The sequence below is a fragment of the Bufo gargarizans genome, chromosome 4, assembly GCF_014858855.1.
Source record: "Bufo gargarizans isolate SCDJY-AF-19 chromosome 4, ASM1485885v1, whole genome shotgun sequence".
NCBI classification, from domain to species: domain Eukaryota; kingdom Metazoa; phylum Chordata; class Amphibia; order Anura; family Bufonidae; genus Bufo; species Bufo gargarizans.
Window position 1 is genome coordinate 39,082,809 of NC_058083.1, and position 17,266 is coordinate 39,100,074.

The 17,266-nt window shown below is 43.8% G+C and overlaps 1 protein-coding gene across 3 annotated transcripts in view; it reads left to right on the forward strand.

Annotated features, from left to right (window-relative positions):
• Positions 1-17,266, forward strand: part of LOC122935688 (cytochrome P450 2K6-like) — a 61,687-nt gene that overhangs the window by 12,674 nt on the left and 31,747 nt on the right. The window lies entirely within an intron of this gene.

Genomic DNA, 17,266 nt, shown 5'->3' on the forward strand with positions numbered 1-17,266 from the left:
AGGGTTTCTGTCACGGTGGGGAGTGGGGGAACCCCCCACCGTACAATGTAAAAGGGATAATGGTAGCTGCTAGGCCAGGCTGCCAAGAAAAGGGAGCTGGTCACCTCCTATAGCATCCCTAAATCTGGCCCTGTTCTCCTAACTGTATGAGCCGACCCTTAAGGTAGGAGGGCCTATACACTGGAAACCTCAGAACCCTGAAATTCCTGAATATCCCTGAGGTTAGGAGACAGGGACAAGAGACAACCAGGTTCATCCAAGACATGGATGAACCAGAGTATCCACAGGCCTAGCTGCAGGGAAAAGTGGACGACTGAATACAGCAACAGAGTCGGCAGGTAAGAACACCAGAAACACACTTACCTGCCGCAGCCACCACGACTGGAACCCGTGCAAAAGTACAGGTGCCCACATACCAAATAGGACACTGTACAAACAACATCACACACCGTACAAACAACATACAGAAAGGTAGGCAGCACTGCATCCAGACTTATAGTTAACGCCTCCGAGAAACCAGCCCCCTTCCGGAGGTATCAACATACCGGGTGACATATAGCATACATGCAGGGACCAACACCAACAACATGACAGACATGTTACAACTAACAAAACACTATATTTAGAGAAAGACGCGGCACCTTGGTCGCATGATCGGGTGCAGGTTGACCTCCCGGCCACGTAGAATAAGATAAATATGACAATCGCACGCCAATTTCAATGCAGAAAATGTTTCCTTAATTAGAATAGGCAACTTCACAGTACGATGTGACGTTTCGGTCCAAAATGGACTTGTATCAAACTCTGTGAGAAAAGGTAGCGTATATATAATAAGATACAAATGAGAACTCAAAAATTTAATCATATAGAAATAATAATAGTATTATCACATAGATTACGCTGTCATACACCTTACAATAGCAATGATGTATAGACACTCCATATATGGTATAGATACAAGTCACATGGACTATAATAACAACCTAGTGAACATGGCGTAAGATATACCAGGGGTCTCTGTATGCAAAATAGTATGTACAATTATTCTTAACAAAGCTGTAGTATGAACACAAAGCTGTAGAAAAATTGAGAAAAATATGCTCTGATTTGTAGACAACTAAAATGGAATACATAAATAGATGGTTGTGCTAAATGAAAGCTAAAAGATCATGCTAGATGAAAACAATGAAAAATTTAAAAAAACTAAAAAATGCAAAAACCAGGTGCCCCCTTCACTTACCAGGTTGCCAGGTAGAAAGAACGAAAAGTGAGCAGAAGACATAGGTGGTAGACTTCACTCCAGGGAAGCTGCTAATGGAGTAGGAGAATGCTGAGTTCAAAAATGACGTGGCCGGGAGGTCAAGACAACCTGCACCCGATCATACGACCAGAGTGCCGCGTCTATTGATTATCCTTGACGAAGGCACCGGTTGGAGATGTCAAGCCTCACATTTTCATACAACGAAACTGAGACGGCTTTCATTTTATCGCAAGTCACCCTTCCTAGTGAGTTCTTACAGACACCGGCATCAGAGTATAGCGCTCGAGACTACGAAAGGGAATCTAAGAAGTTGCTAAACTTTGAACTTCACTGTGTTACCCTAGCAGAGTATGTTAGGGTTCAAAGGATCCCCAAAGGGCTCCGTATGTCGACAAGACCTACGATCTTCAAAGATGATCAAGCCTACTGTGAACACTATCCTGAATAAGTGTTCATTTGATTTGATGACCTTGACGATATCACATCTTCAGAAAGCTATCAATACTACTAAATAATCTATTCAGACAGCTGAACTACAATTAAAGGCTACCTTGACACCAGAGGAATTTTCCCAGCTACAAGAACAAGTCGCCAGCACCCTGTCTAACCAGAAGAAAGATGCCAAAGCAGCCAAAAGGAAGAAATTTCTTAGAGATTCTGAGGATTACAGAAATAATTGAGTTTATAAATGGCAAGATATCTGTTCTACTTACAATCTACTTACAATCACAGAAGATCCTCATCTCAGGCCTCTTCAGGTTCCAGTACGGAAGCAAGAAAAGATTCGACACGTCCAACTACTTATTTTTTAGGCCAGCATTACAAAAGCCGAAACCGACGAGACGGGGGAACCTGGTATACCTTACGCCATGTTCACTAGGTTGTTATTATAGTCCATGTGACTTGTATCTTTACCATATATGGAGTGTCTATACATCATTGCTATTGTAAGTTGTATGACAGTGTGATCTATGTGATAATATTATTATTATTTCTAGTTCTCATTTGTATCTTATTATATATATGCTACCTTTTCTGACAGTTTGATAAAGGTAAATTTTTGACCGAAACGTCACATTGTACTGTGAAGTTGCCTATTCTAATAAAGAAATATTTTCTGCATTGAAATTGGAGTGCAATTGTCATATTTATCTTAACTAGGGATGAGCGAACTCGAACTGTATAGTTCGGGTTCGTACCGAATTTTGGGGTGTCCGTGACACGGACCCGAACCCGGACATTTTCGTAAAAGTCCGGGTTCGGGTTCGGTGTTCGTCGCTTTCTTCGCGCTTTTGTGACGCTTTCTTGGCGCTTTTTGAAAGGCTGCAAAGCAGCCAATCAACAAGCGTCATACTACTTGCCCCAAGAGGCCATCACAGCCATGCCTACTATTGGCATGGCTGTGATTGGCCAGAGCACCATGTGACCCAGCCTCTATTTAAGCTGGAGTCACATAGCGCCGCCCGTCACTCTGCTCTGATTAGCGTAGGGAGAGGTTGCGGCTGCGACAGTAGGGCGAGATTAGGCAGATTAACTCCTCCAAAGGACTTGATTAACTGATCGATCTGCAGCTGTGGACCATTGAGCTGCTGATCCTCAATTGCTCACTGTTTTTAGGCTGCACAGACCGTTTGTCAGTCTCATTTTTCTGGGGTGATCGGCGGCCATTTTGTGTCTTGTGGTGCGCCAGCACAAGCTGCGACCAAGTGCATTTAACCCTCAATGGTGTGGTTGTTTTTTGGCTAAAGCCTACATCAGGGTGAAGCTGTCACACCAAGTGCATTTAACCAGCAATAGTCTGTTCATTTTTTGGCCATATACAAAATCAGGGGCAAGCTGCGCCTGTCACCAAGTGCATTTAACCCTCAATGGTGTGGTTGTTTTTTGGCTAAAGCCTACATCAGGGTGAAGCTGTCACACCAAGTGCATTTAACCAGCAATAGTCTGTTCATTTTTTGGCCATATACAAAATCAGGGGCAAGCTGCGCCTGTCACCAAGTGCATTTAACCCTCAATGGTGTGGTTGTTTTTTGGCTAAAGCCTACATCAGGGTGAAGCTGTCACACCAAGTGCATTTAACCAGCAATAGTCTGTTCATTTTTTGGCCATATACAAAATCAGGGGCAAGCTGCGCCTGTCACCAAGTGCATTTAACCCTCAATGGTGTGGTTGTTTTTTGGCTAAAGCCTACATCAGGGTGAAGCTGTCACACCAAGTGCATTTAACCAGCAATAGTCTGTTCATTTTTTGGCCATATACAAAATCAGGGGCAAGCTGCGCCTGTCACCAAGTGCATTTAACCCTCAATGGTGTGGTTGTTTTTTGGCTAAAGCCTACATCAGGGTGAAGCTGTCACACCAAGTGCATTTAACCAGCAATAGTCTGTTCATTTTTTGGCCATATCCCAGTCTAATTCTGTCACTAAATCCATACCGGTCACCCAGCGCCTAAATACTAGGCCTCAAATTTATATCCAGCTAAATCTGTCCCTAGTGCTGTAGCTGGGCGAGTTATTTAGTGTCCGTTCAAGCACATTTCTTGTTCTGGGTTGAAATACAATTCCCAATTTAGCAATTTCATAATTTAGTGGTTCCTGCTATATCAGAGCTATTTGAAATCTATCCCAAAAAGGGTATATAATATTGAAGGTGCACATAGGGTCATTCAGAATAACTTCACACACACCCGCTACTGTGTATTTCCAAGTCTAATTCTGTCACTAAACCCATACCTGTCACCCAGCGCCTAAATACTAGGCCTCAAATTTAAATCCCTCTAAATCTCTCGTTACCGTTGTCCTGTTGTAGCTGGGAAAGTTATTTAGTGCCCGTCAAAGCACATTTTTTGTTCTGGGTTGAAGTACAATTCCCAATTTAGCAATTTCATAATTTAGTGGTTCCTGCTATATCAGAGCTATTTGAAATCTATCCCAAAAAGGGTATATAATATTGAAGGTGCACATAGGGTCATTCAGAATAACTTCACACACACCCGCTACTGTGTATTTCCAAGTCTAATTCTGTCACTAAACCCATACCTGTCACCCAGCGCCTAAATACTAGGCCTCAAATTTAAATCCCTCTAAATCTCTCGTTACCGTTGTCCTGTTGTAGCTGGGAAAGTTATTTAGTGCCCGTCAAAGCACATTTTTTGTTCTGGGTTGAAGTACAATTCCCAATTTAGCAATTTCATAATTTAGTGGTTCCTGCTATATCAGAGCTATTTGAAATCTATCCCAAAAAGGGTATATAATATTGAAGGTGCACATAGGGTCATTCAGAATAACTTCACACACACCCGCTACTGTGTATTTCCAAGTCTAATTCTGTCACTAAATCCATACCGGTGACCCAGCGCCTAAATACTAGGCCTCAAATTTAATTCCCTCTAAATCTCTCGTTACCCACCGCTGTACTGTTGTTGCTGGGCAAGATATTTAGTGTCCGTCAAAGCACATTTTTTGTTCTGGGTTGAAGTACAATTCCCAATTTAGCAATTTCATAATTTAGTGGTTTCTGCTATATCAGAGCTATTTGAAATCTATCCCTAAAAGGGTATATAATATTCAAGGTGCACATAGGGTCATTCAGAATAACTTCACACACACCCGCTACTGTGTATTTCCAAGTCTAATTCTGTCACTAAACCCATACCTGTCACCCAGCGCCTAAATACTAGGCCTCAAATTTATATCCTGCTAAATCTCTCGTTAACGCTGTCCTGTTGTGGCTGGGAAAGTTATTTAGTGTCCGTCAAAGCACATTTTTTGTTCTGGGTTGAAATACAATTCCCAATTTAGCAATTTAAAAATTTAGTGGTTTCTGCTGTATCAGAGCTATTTGAAATCTATCCCTAAAAGGGTATATAATATTCAAGGTGCACATAGGGTCATTCAGAATAACTTCACACACCCGCTACTGTGCATTTCCAAGTCTAATTCTGTCACTAAACCCATACCTGTCACCCAGCGCCTAAATACTAGGCCTCAAATTCATATCCAGCTAAATCTGTCGTTAGTGCTGTAGCTGGGCGAGTTATTTAGTGTCCGTTCAAGCACATTTCTTGTTCTGGGTTGAAATACAATTCCCAATTTAGCAATTTCATAATTTAGTGGTTTCTGCTATATCAGAGCTATTTGAAATCTATCCCTAAAAGGGTATATAATATTGAAGGTGCACATAGGGTCATTCAGAATAACTTCACACACACGCTACTGTGCATTTCCAAGTCTAATTCTGTCACTAAATCCATACCGGTCACCCAGCGCCTAAATACTAGGCCTCAAACGCAGCCGCCTGTCTACAGCCAATGTGGACAAGCTGACGTTCATAAAAATGAACCAGGCATGGATCCCACAGGATCTGTCCGTCCCTTGTCCAGATTAGACATTAACTACCTCCCCTTAACCATATATTATTGGACTCCAGGGCACTTCCTCATTCAATCCTATTTTTATTTTCATTTTACCATTATATTGCGAGGCTACCCAAAGTTGAATGAACCTCTCCTCTGTCTGGGTGCCGGGGCCTAAATATATGCCAATGGACTGTTCCAATGTTGGGTGACGTGAAGCCTGATTCTCTGCTATAACATGCAGACTGATTCTCTGCTGACATGAAGCCAGATCCTCTGTTACGGGACCTCTCTCCTCTGCCTGTGTGCTGGGCCTAAATTTATGAAAATGGACTCTTACAGTGGTGGGTGACGTGAAGCCTGATTCTCTGCTATGATATGAAGACTGATTCTCTGCTGACATGAAGCCAGATTGTCTGTTACGGGACCTCTCTCCTCTGCCTGGGTGCTGGGCCTAAATATATGCCAATGGACTGTTGCAGTGGTGGCTGACGTGAAGCCTCATTCTCTGCTATGACATGCAGACTGATTCTCTGCTGACATGAAGCCAGATTGTCTGTTACGGGACCTCTCTCCTCTGCCTGGGTGCTGGGTAGTGTTGAGCGCGAATATTCGAAAAGCAAATTTTTTTCGCGAATATCGCAACTTCGCGATTTCGCGAATATTTTGAATATAGTGCTATATATTCGTAAAAACGAATATTTGTTTTTTGTTTTTTCCCCCCCCCACAAAATTACAGTACACATATAATTGATTGTTTCCCAAAGGTCCAACAGCTCAGATCTTACTCACATTGCCTAGAAAGTGATTGAGGCGCGAATCTTCGTAAGGCGATGTTATTAGCGCACATGCGAATATCGGCACGTCCCAGAACAGAGGCAAAGGGCTTTGCATTCATACATTAGTGAATTGAGTTGCGAATCTTCGTAAGGCGATTTTATTAGCGCACATGCGAATATCGGCACGTCCCAGAACAGAGGCAAAGGGCTTTGCATTCATACATTAGTGAATTGAGTTGCGAATCTTCGTAAGGCGAGTTTATTAGCGCACATGCGAATATCGGCACGTCCCAGAACAGAGGCAAAGGGCTTTGCATTCATACATTAGTGAATTGAGTTGCGAATCTTCGTAAGGCGATTTTATTAGCGCACATGCGAATATCTACACTTGTCCCAGAACAGAGGCAAAGGGCTTTGCATTCATACATTAGTGATTGAATTGAGCTGCGAATCTTCGTAAGGCGATTTTATTAACGCAAATGCAAATATCTACACTTGTCCCCAGAACAGAGAGGCAAAGGCCTGTGCATTCATATAGTATAGCACCATATTCGCGAATACGTAGAACTTCGTAAAATTCGATTTACGAATATTCGTATTTTTTATTTTACTTTCCACCTTACAGATTACATTGATCTGTACTCTGTCAACTACTGTCATCACCCCCCACTGTATCTCGATTGATTCCCAAAAGTCTCACATTCCCTAGAAAGTGATTGAGGTGCGAATCTTCGTAAGGCGATTTTATTAGCGCACATGCGAATATCTACACTTGTCCCAGAACAGAGGCAAAGGGCATTGCATTCATACATTAGTGATTGAATTGAGTTGCGAATCTTCGTAAGGCGATTTCATTAGCGCACATGTGAATTTTGCATAGCATATGTATTATGCGATAATTCGAATTATCGCATATGCGAAATAATAACGAATTTGAATAATCGCGAATATTTTACGAATATTCTTTTGAATATTCACAAAATTTCGCGAATTCGAATATGGGACATGCCGCTCAACACTAGTGCTGGGCCTAAATTTATGACAATGGACTGTTGCAGTGGTGGCTGACGTGAAGCCTCATTCTCTGCTATGACATGCAGACTGATTCTCTCTCTGCTGACATGAAGCCAGATTCTCTGTTACGGGACCTCTCTCCTCTGCCTGTGTGTGTGCTGGGCCTAAATATATGCCAATGGACTGTTGCAGTGGTGGCTGACGTGAAGTCTCATTCTCTGCTATGACATGCAGACTAATTCTCTGCTGACATGAAGACAGATTCTCTGTTACGGGACCTCTCTCCTCTGCCTGGGTGCCGGGGCCTAAATATCTGAGAATGGACTGTTCCAGTGGTGGGTGACGGGAAGCCAGATTCTCTGCTATGGAACCTCTCTCCAATTGATTTTGGTTAATTTTTATTTATTTAATTTTTATTTTAATTCATTTCCCTATCCACATTTGTTTGCAGGGGATTTACCTACATGTTGCTGCCTTTTGCAGCCCTCTAGCTCTTTCCTGGGCTGTTTTACAGCCTTTTTAGTGCCGAAAAGTTCGGGTCCCCATTGACTTCAATGGGGTTCGGGTTCGGGACGAAGTTCGGATCGGGTTCGGATCCCGAACCCGAACATTTCCGGGATGTTCGGCCGAACTTCTCGAACCCGAACATCCAGGTGTTCGCTCAACTCTAATCTTAACCAATAAAACACTACACACACCCAGAACATAAACCCACACCACACATACAAGTGAGGGTAAAGGTACAATGAGGGTACATAAGGGAGGACAATTTATGTTCCATAAGGTGGCCCTCAAGGACTAGGCAGAAATACCCAGGCAAGGAGCAAAGCTCTAACACCAAGCAAGGCTGAAGTACAACTGTCCCCAGCCAGCAAGCCACAGGATTATATCAAGCTTGCGGCCACACCCAGGAAACACCTTAATCCCCACTAGAAAGAAGATTAATCCCTTGCTCACCAAACAGCAGGGAGGCACACCTTAAAGGGGAAGTTTACGTTCAAACCGCAAACTACATGTTGCCCCTGGCAACCAGTCTGCACAGTCCAACAACAATACGACCGTGACAGCTTCTTCACTGCGAGTGTGTTGGTGGACTGGAGGCCAAAGCAGCATCATCAAGAGATATTATGGGAAGAAGGCTGAAAGGGGACTTAACCTTGTTAGTCTGGAAGTATGAGAAAATGTTTAAAATGTGGGCCAGAGGGAAGTTAGCGTTTGTGAATGCTTCATAAAATACTAGATAGTGGCTTACCTTCAATAATGATAGACCAAGCAGCTGCTATGCGGCCCATGGGGAAAAGGGGCACCGCAGTGAACCAAAGGTCCCTCCCCATAATTACACTTATTACTGTCCAGCTCCAGTATAGTATTCCTATCAGGAACCTATATATAGCCCAAAATAAATTCAGGGCCCACCCCTGATTATAGCATGAAAACCGACCAAAAGGAGTGGGTCAATAGAGTACAAAAAACACTTATAGTACCGAGCTAATCCAAAAATAACATAATTTTATTAGAAAATCACAACAAGACATGATTGACACAAGTCACAGAAAAACATTTAACACATTAAAAACATGAACATATTAAAAACCAAGAGGACCGATGGTGGACTGCTGGTATATGTTAATAAAGTGCACGTGCACCTTTTTGGTCATCAGTAAAAAGGTGTATTACACCTAACCACTATGGCTCCAAACTACATAGTACAACCCATAAGCATATATTGTACAACAGATACCAAAATTTGGGGGTGGAAATACACACCACAAAAGGCTGACTGAGGCAATATGGTGACTAGAATTATAATAGGCACATAGAAAATACTGACCAACCAGCTTTAGTATACCACACAGGAACACCACCGGTCCGCTCCCCAACGCACGTTTCGCGTTTAGCTTTTTCAAGTGTCTTCCTATCACTGGAGAAAGCTAAAGGACATGTGATGATGTCATCACAGGTCCTGTACATCTAGTAAAAGAACTGCAGAGCATGGTGTAGTTCCCGGGTTAGATAGGAGCATCTGCCAGGACCTGTGATGACATCATCTTCAGCATCACAGGTCCTGTGAATCTAGTAAAGTAACTGCACAGAGCATCATCACAGGTCTTTCAGCCCCAACAGCATGGAGAAGAACTGCAAGATAAGCTCTCCATTGAGACTAGAATGGCTGGGTAAGTGGAGGTCCTCCTCCTTTCTCTTCATTTGCCCCCATTTCTATTTTACTATATATATATATATATATATATATATATATATATATATAGTACTTCAAACATTTACAGCCATTATTACCTCATGTACCTCATACAATAACCATAATAAATAACTGACTACATATATCTGTACACACTGCATCTATTATAACTCGTATTTCTCACATCAGTACACTGCTCAATTATATATATACAGTATATATATATATATATATATATATATATATTTGATAGATAATATATGCAGTGGACACAGGTATGTAGTATATCCAGCAGTGTACTTATATGTAGTGATGGATAAACATCGGCTGGGACAAAATGTTAGCTAACTGCGCGTTTGTGGCGGGCCCCATTGACTTTAATGGCAGGCAAACCTTAAAAACCTTCAGGTCATATTTGCAGCCACCAAATACTTACTAGAAGTGCACAAATAGTCCCAAAACATGTACAGTGACATACCAGAGAGGGATCATTGGCAGAAATTCTTATAAAGAATGTGTAATTTAATCAGGGGCCATTTATATGCATCTTAAAGGGAAACTCTCATGTGCCCTGCTGGAGCCTAGAAATTTTTTATTTTAGGCCACAGGAATACAGGCCCCAAAAACTTGGCATTAACCTGACAGAAAAGAACTTGTGTCTCACGATGCAGTTCGCCGTAAGGTGTTTTGTGCCTCCTCTCAGGCAGTATCGTCTCCTCCCTGTGGGTATTCAGGTCTGTTGTGCCCTTGCGTTCTGGCTGCACTGTTCCGTGCTTGCTGGTTGCTAGGGGCAACGTCCTGTATTGCAGCTTCTTTGCTGCGGTTTCTTGTTTACCCCTGACCTGATTAGGTACCTTCCTGTCTGGTTCTGATGGGGTTCATCTCCCTATTCGGTTCCATTGTGTGTCCTTTCTGGTGCGCTCATTAGGCTGCGACTTCGGTCTTTGGGAGTGGAGGTTCAGGGCTCAGTCTGCATAGCTTGTGATCAGTTCTGTTAATTCAGTCAGTTCCTGTTCTTGTGTGCATTCTAGGGGTCAGTAATTCAGGCTGTCCAGTACCCTGCTATGTTTCTGCTCTTCTTGTTCATGCCATGCCATGCCATTCCTTGAGAGTGTACCCTGCTATGTCTTTGTTCATGTCTGTCCTTGTCCATGCCCGGTGGGTGTCATGCCCTTTTTTTCTCTGTCATGTCTGTCTATGTTTTGCTTTACTAGGTTTTTCCTTTGCCTTTGTCCTGCCATCTATGTCTCGGTATGGGCGGCCTGGTTCTGCATTGTTGTCTTCTGTTCCGTTCCATGTCTTGTACCTTGCTTTTGTTTTATCATGGTGGCTGCACTCCTAGTCGGCTTCAGTTGGCTCCAGGTTCACCTTCGGAAGAGAGTTACATGTGTTCCCCGAAGGGGGAATGCCCTTTCTTTGTGATGCCTTGCTCGCTATGCGCCCTCGAGGTACCCCCAGAACCTTCTGCACGTGACATTGTGATTATTTGTCTACAGGTACATTAGACGGTCACTGGATAACATTTTTACTGTAGGCCACTGGAGTACAGGCCCCAACAATTAGGCATTTACCGGACAGAAAAGAACTTGTGATTATTTGGCTGCAGGTACATTAGGCGGTCACTGGATATAAATTTTACTGTAGGCCACTGGAGTACAGGGCACAACAATTAGGTATTCAGCGGAGAGAAAAGAACTTGTGATTATGTAGCTCGAGGTACATTAGGCGGTCACTGGATAAAAAAATTTACTGTAGGCCAGTACAAATACATGTCAAATACATATGTTTAAAAGAACTAAAAATATAAAATTGGATTAAAAACATGGCTAACGAAATCCCCCCTCTCGAATAAACCCCAAATAATAATATGTAAAATTCCATTACCATACACATGGTCATCATATCTTATCTTTAATAAATATGAATGGATCGCAGAACGACCAAAAAATTATTTTTGATAAAAACAGGCTCCTAAGCTTTTATTGCAATAATCCAGCAGTCTTCTTTGATCCATCCAACACGCTTGGCTATCTTGGTTGAACCCTATTAATTTTGAAAGCTAAATACAATTAGGGTTCAAAGTATGGAGGGATCCCCAAGGAATTAAATTTAATTGCACTGAACAGTGACGTAGAATTTGTTTTAAAAGTGTGGTTATGTGGCTTGAGGTACATGGCAAATTGTGCCAGCTGTGGCCACACGTCAAGCCTGCACACCCAGTAGTCCAGGGGTTCCTCGCTTCTCAGAGCGTCCGCATCGGCCGTTAACAAAATGTACAGTAGTCGGACACATGTCGGTCTAGGCATTCCCTGAGGCTGGATCCAGAGGGCGGCTGTCGATGGGTTGGCAGCAAGAATGATCTCATATCCGAAGTGACCAACAAATCTTCAAGCCGCCCTCTTCTTGCAGGCGCTGTAGGATTGGTACCTGCACCTATTTCGCTGTTAGAGGAAATTCCTCTGCCAGCGCCCGCAACAGCAGAATGCAGGATCTCTCGCAGCAAGTCTGGAAATGCTGCATTCTGACAGCCCTCTGTGATGCTGGTAACATTTCTACCATTTTGTGTTTTTACCGGGGGTCTACATTGCCACCCAGTACTGGTCCTTGCCCTTTTTTCTTTTTATGCGGGGGTCCCTCATCAAACACTGGAGCATGAAGGCCCCCATTTGCTCTAAATTGGAAGCGGTGGAGCGCCCTGGCTCCTGCATATTGCCCAGGAGAATGTCGTCCTCGGTCTCCTCCCCCAGTCATGGACAACACCAGGGATCCCCGAAAAGTTTAAAACCCCCCTCAAAGCCTGCTTTTCTTGCTCCTCCTCCTCCCCCCAGTCACCATCCTCCTCTGACTTCTCTTCAGACTCCTGCTGACTTGTCTCAGATGTAGTAGCCCCCCCGGGAATTCATTCAGCATTGCGACTTTCTCACCTTCCAGTTCCTGCTCCTCGACGGCTTGATCAATGACACAATGCTGCAATGCACGCTTCTGAAAGAAAGCGTAAGGTACAATCTGATCAAATGGCCGCATAAGTCTGCATGCATCGCGCATGAGCAGCCATTGGCTCGTTGAAAAGAAACCTAGCTCCCCAGAACCTGTCCTGCTGCAGAGTTTGTACAGGTAGTCGTTAACGGCATGTTGCTGCTGGAGCAGCCTATCAAGCATATACAAGGTGGAGTTACAGCGCGTCGGCTGTCACAAATCAGACGTCTGATGGCAGGTGGTGTCGCCGCTGAACATTAGCAAGACGAGCCATGGCCTTGTAAGATCTTCTAAAATGGCCAGAGATTTTCCTGGCCTGCCGCAAGACATCTTAGACCCCGCGATATTTGGCAATGAATCGCTGCACGTTAGGCTACTTTCACACTCGCGTTTGATGCGGATTCGTCATGGATCTGCACAGACGGATCTGCACCGATAATACAACCGCATGCATCCGTTCATTAGAGTTCCATTTGTATTATCTGTAACATAGCCAAAACGGATCTGTCTTGAACACCATTGAAAACTGATCCATCCCCATTGACTTACATTGTGTGTCAGGACGGAACCGTTTGCCTCCGCCTCGTCAGACGGACATCGAAATGCTGCAAGCACCGTTTTGGTGTCCGCCTCCAGAGCGGAATGGAGGCGGAACGGAGGCAAACTGATGCATTCTGAATGGATCCTTATCTATTCAGAATGCATTAGGGCAAAACTGATCCGTTTTGGACCACTTGTGAAATCCCTGAAACGGATCTCACAAACGGAAACCAAAACTCCAGTGTGAAAGTAGCCTAAGTTCAGGACGTGTGCCATGCACGGCACATGTGTCATTTTTCCCTGTTTCAGTGCGCTCAGCAGATTGCCATCGTTGTTGCACACCACTTTAGCAACTGTCAAATTGAGCGGGGTTAGCCAGTGATCGGTCTGTGACCACAGAGCTGAAAGCAGTGCAGGACCAGTGTGGCTCTTGGCTTCCAGGCACAACAGCTGCAGCACAGCATGGCAACGTCTCGCCTGGCACGTCAAATAGGTTCTGGGAACTTGGGGGGTGCAGCGGAAGAGGCCATAGCAGTGGAAAAGGAGGATTCAGCCGAGCAGGAGAGAGGGGATGGAGTAGGAAAAGAAGAGGCAGGCCTGCATGCAATCCGTGGCTTTAACACCAAATCCACACAGGTGCCATGGGTTACATGCTTGATGGCCGTCAAAAGGTTCACCCAGTGGGCAGTAAAAGTTATGTACCTTCCCTGCCTGGGTTTGCTAGACCACGTGTCTGTGGTCAGATGTATCTTGGCACTGACACTGTGTGCCAGAGATATATTCACTTGCCGCTGAACGTGGCCATATAGCTCTGGGATGCCCTTGAGGGAGAAGCATTTCCTTTCGGGAACCATCCATTGCGGTGTGCCAATGGTCACACATTTCCTAAAGGCCTCCAAATCCACCAGTTTATATGGCAGTAATTGGCGGGCTAGCAGTTCCAACAAGCCAGCGGTCAGCCGTTGGGCAAGAGGGTTATCCAGCTTCATAAACATTTTACGCTCAACATTTGGGCTATGGAAGCCTGTCTTCTGCCAAATGAATGTGACACCGGCACGGTGGAAGGTGGAGGACAAATGGGAGGAGAAGGAGAAGAGGCAGGACGTGGAGCACCGGGAGTGTGGCTTTGTGGGTTCTGACGGCGTTGCTCCTAGTGGGCTCGGTGATGGGAGGCCAGATGCCTTCTTAAGGCGGTTGTCCAAAGATGAGTGTTGGGCTTACCGCGACTTATGCATCGACAGCACAGGCTGCAGATGGCAACACTATTGTCAGCGGCTGACACGTAAAAAAAAAGCCCACACTGCGGAGCCATGTGCCGGTGTCCTAGGATGTGACCGTGCATGGTGGATGGCTCGCTACAGATACATTTGCAGTCTGCTTTTTGCCTCCTGTGCACTGCGAGTCCTGCCTGCTTCTCCTCCTTCTTCTCACTATCTGCTGCTCCATCTCTCCCTCTGAACTCCACTCCTCTTCCTCCCTTGTGGGCACCCACGTTACGTCCATCTACACTTCATCATCGTCACCTACTCCACCACTACTGACATTAGAGATCTCGGAGTAGGCAGCAACAACGGGGACCACCCTCCTTGAGCTAATCTGGGTATTGTCGTCAGACCGCTGGGTGGTAGCCGTTGCTGCCTATTCTTCCTTATCCTATGCCAAGAATGGCTGCACATCGGTAAGGTCTGATAATGCATGAGAAAATAATTCCTCTGAGTTGAGTGGAGGGGCTATGGTGGTGTTGGTAGTGGTGGTGTCTTTGGGGGTGTACACAGCAGAGAGTGAGGAGAGTGCAGATACAGAGGATGAGGAGGGTGCAGTAGCGGAAGTCTGAGTGAGCCACTCAACCAATGTCCTTTGACGTAATCACACGCACCTCCTCCAACTTCCCACTTAGGCTCCGGTCTGGTTTTCTGCTGCCCGACCCCTACCACCCCTGCAAAATGCCCTTCCTCTTCCTCTTCCTGTTATTTTCAAAATGACCCTTTGTCAAAGTCCCTAGAGAAGAGCAGTATTTGTTAAAGCCGGTGTATTGCAGGCCTCAATCAATATTTGGTGTAAACAGGTATATTGCACCCCAAAATCAGTATTTTGTGGAAGCAGGTAAATAGAACCTCTTAATCAATATTTTGTAATAGCAGGTATATTGCACCCCTCAATAAGTTTTAAGTGGAATCAGGTATATAGAACCCCTGAATCAATATGTGGTGGAAGGAGGTATATTGCACCCCTAAATCAGTATTTAGTTGAAGCCGGTGTATCGCAGGCCTCAATCAATATTTGGTGTAAGCAGTTATATCGCACCCTTAAATCTCTACTTTGTGGAAGCAGGTATATAGAACCCCATAATCAGTATTTTGTAATACCAGATATATTGCACCCCTCAATTAGTTTTTGGTGGAATCAGGTATATAGAACCCCTGAATCAATATTAGGTGGAAGCAGGTTTATTGCACCCCTAAATAAGCATTTTGTTGAAGCTGGTGTATCACAGTCCTCAATCAATATTTGGTGTAAGCAGCTATATCGCACCCCAAAATCGGTACTTTGTCGAAACAGGTATATAGAACCCCTTAATCAGTATTTTGTAATTGCAGGTATATTGCACCTCTCAATAAGTATTTAGTGGAATCAGGTATAAAGAACCCCTGAATCAATATTGGGTGGAAGCAGGTATAGTGCACCCCTAAATCAGTATTTTTTTTTAAGCCTGTGAATTGCAGCCCTCAATCAATATTTGGTGTAAGCAGTTATATCACAACCTTAAATCTCTAGTTTGTGGAAGCAGGTATATAGAACCCCTTAATCAGTGTATTTTGTTATACCAGATATATTGCACCGCTCAATAAGTATTTAGTGGAATCAGGTATATAGAACCCCATAATCAATATTTGGTGGAAGCAGGTATATCGCACCCCTAAATAACTATTTTTTTTAAGCCGGTGTATCGCAGGCCTCAATTAATATTTGGTTTAAGCAGGTATATCGCACCCCAAAATCTGTATTTTGTGGAAGCAGGTAAATAGAATCTCTTAATCAGTATTTTGTAATAGCAGGTATATTGCACCCCTCAATAAGTATTTAGTTGAATCAGGTATATAGAACCCCTGAATCTATATTTGGTGGAAGCAGGTATAATGCACACCTAAATTTGTATTTTGTTGAAGCCGGTGTATCGCATAGTATGCAAAGTATATTATACTGTAAGTATATCGCACCCCTCTGTGTATCACACATATAGATAGCACACCTATACCAGTTCTTAAAAGGACTTTTCTGGCCCTATTAGATAGCATTTGGTGTCCCTAACAGCCTGTCCCTGCTCCACAAATCAACCTCTACCTACACTGGCAAAAGAATGTAAAATGGCTGCCAGATTGTGTTCTTTTCATAGAGTGAGGGTGTGTCCATGTGCTGAAATATCTCAATTGGCTGTCCTGTCCCACGAGATGGATGTGTCATGGGTAAAAGTTCAGCGTAATGCAAAAGAATATGGCAGATGCGAATATCTTCATACAAACTGGTTTCCCAAAAAGTTGGGACACTAACCAAATTGTGAATAAAAACTGAATGCAATGATGTGGAGATGGCAAATGTCAATATTTTATTTGTAATAGAACGTAGATGACAGATCAAATGTTTAATCTGAGTAAATGTATAATTTTAAAGGAAAAATACGTTGATTCAAATTTTCACGGTGTCAACAAATCCCCAAAAAGTTGGAACAAGTAGCAATAAGAGGCTGGAAAAAGTAAATTTGAGCATAACGAAGAGCTGGAAGACCAATTAACACTAATTAGGTCAATTGGCAACATGATTGGGTATAAAAAGAGCTTCTCAGAGTGGCAGTGTCTCTCAGAAGCCAAGATGGGTAGAGGATCACCAATTCCCACAATGTTGCGCAGAAAGATAGTGGAGCAATATCAGAAAGGTGTTACCCAGCGAAAAATTGCAAAGACTTTGCATCTATCATCATCAACTGTGCATAACATCATCCGAAGATTCAGAGAATCTGGAACAATCTCTGTGCGTAAGGGTCAAGGCCGTAAAACCATACTGGATGCCCGTGATCTCCGGGCCCTTAAACGACACTGCACCACAAACAGGAATGCTACTGTAAAGGAAATCACAGAATGGGCTCAGGAA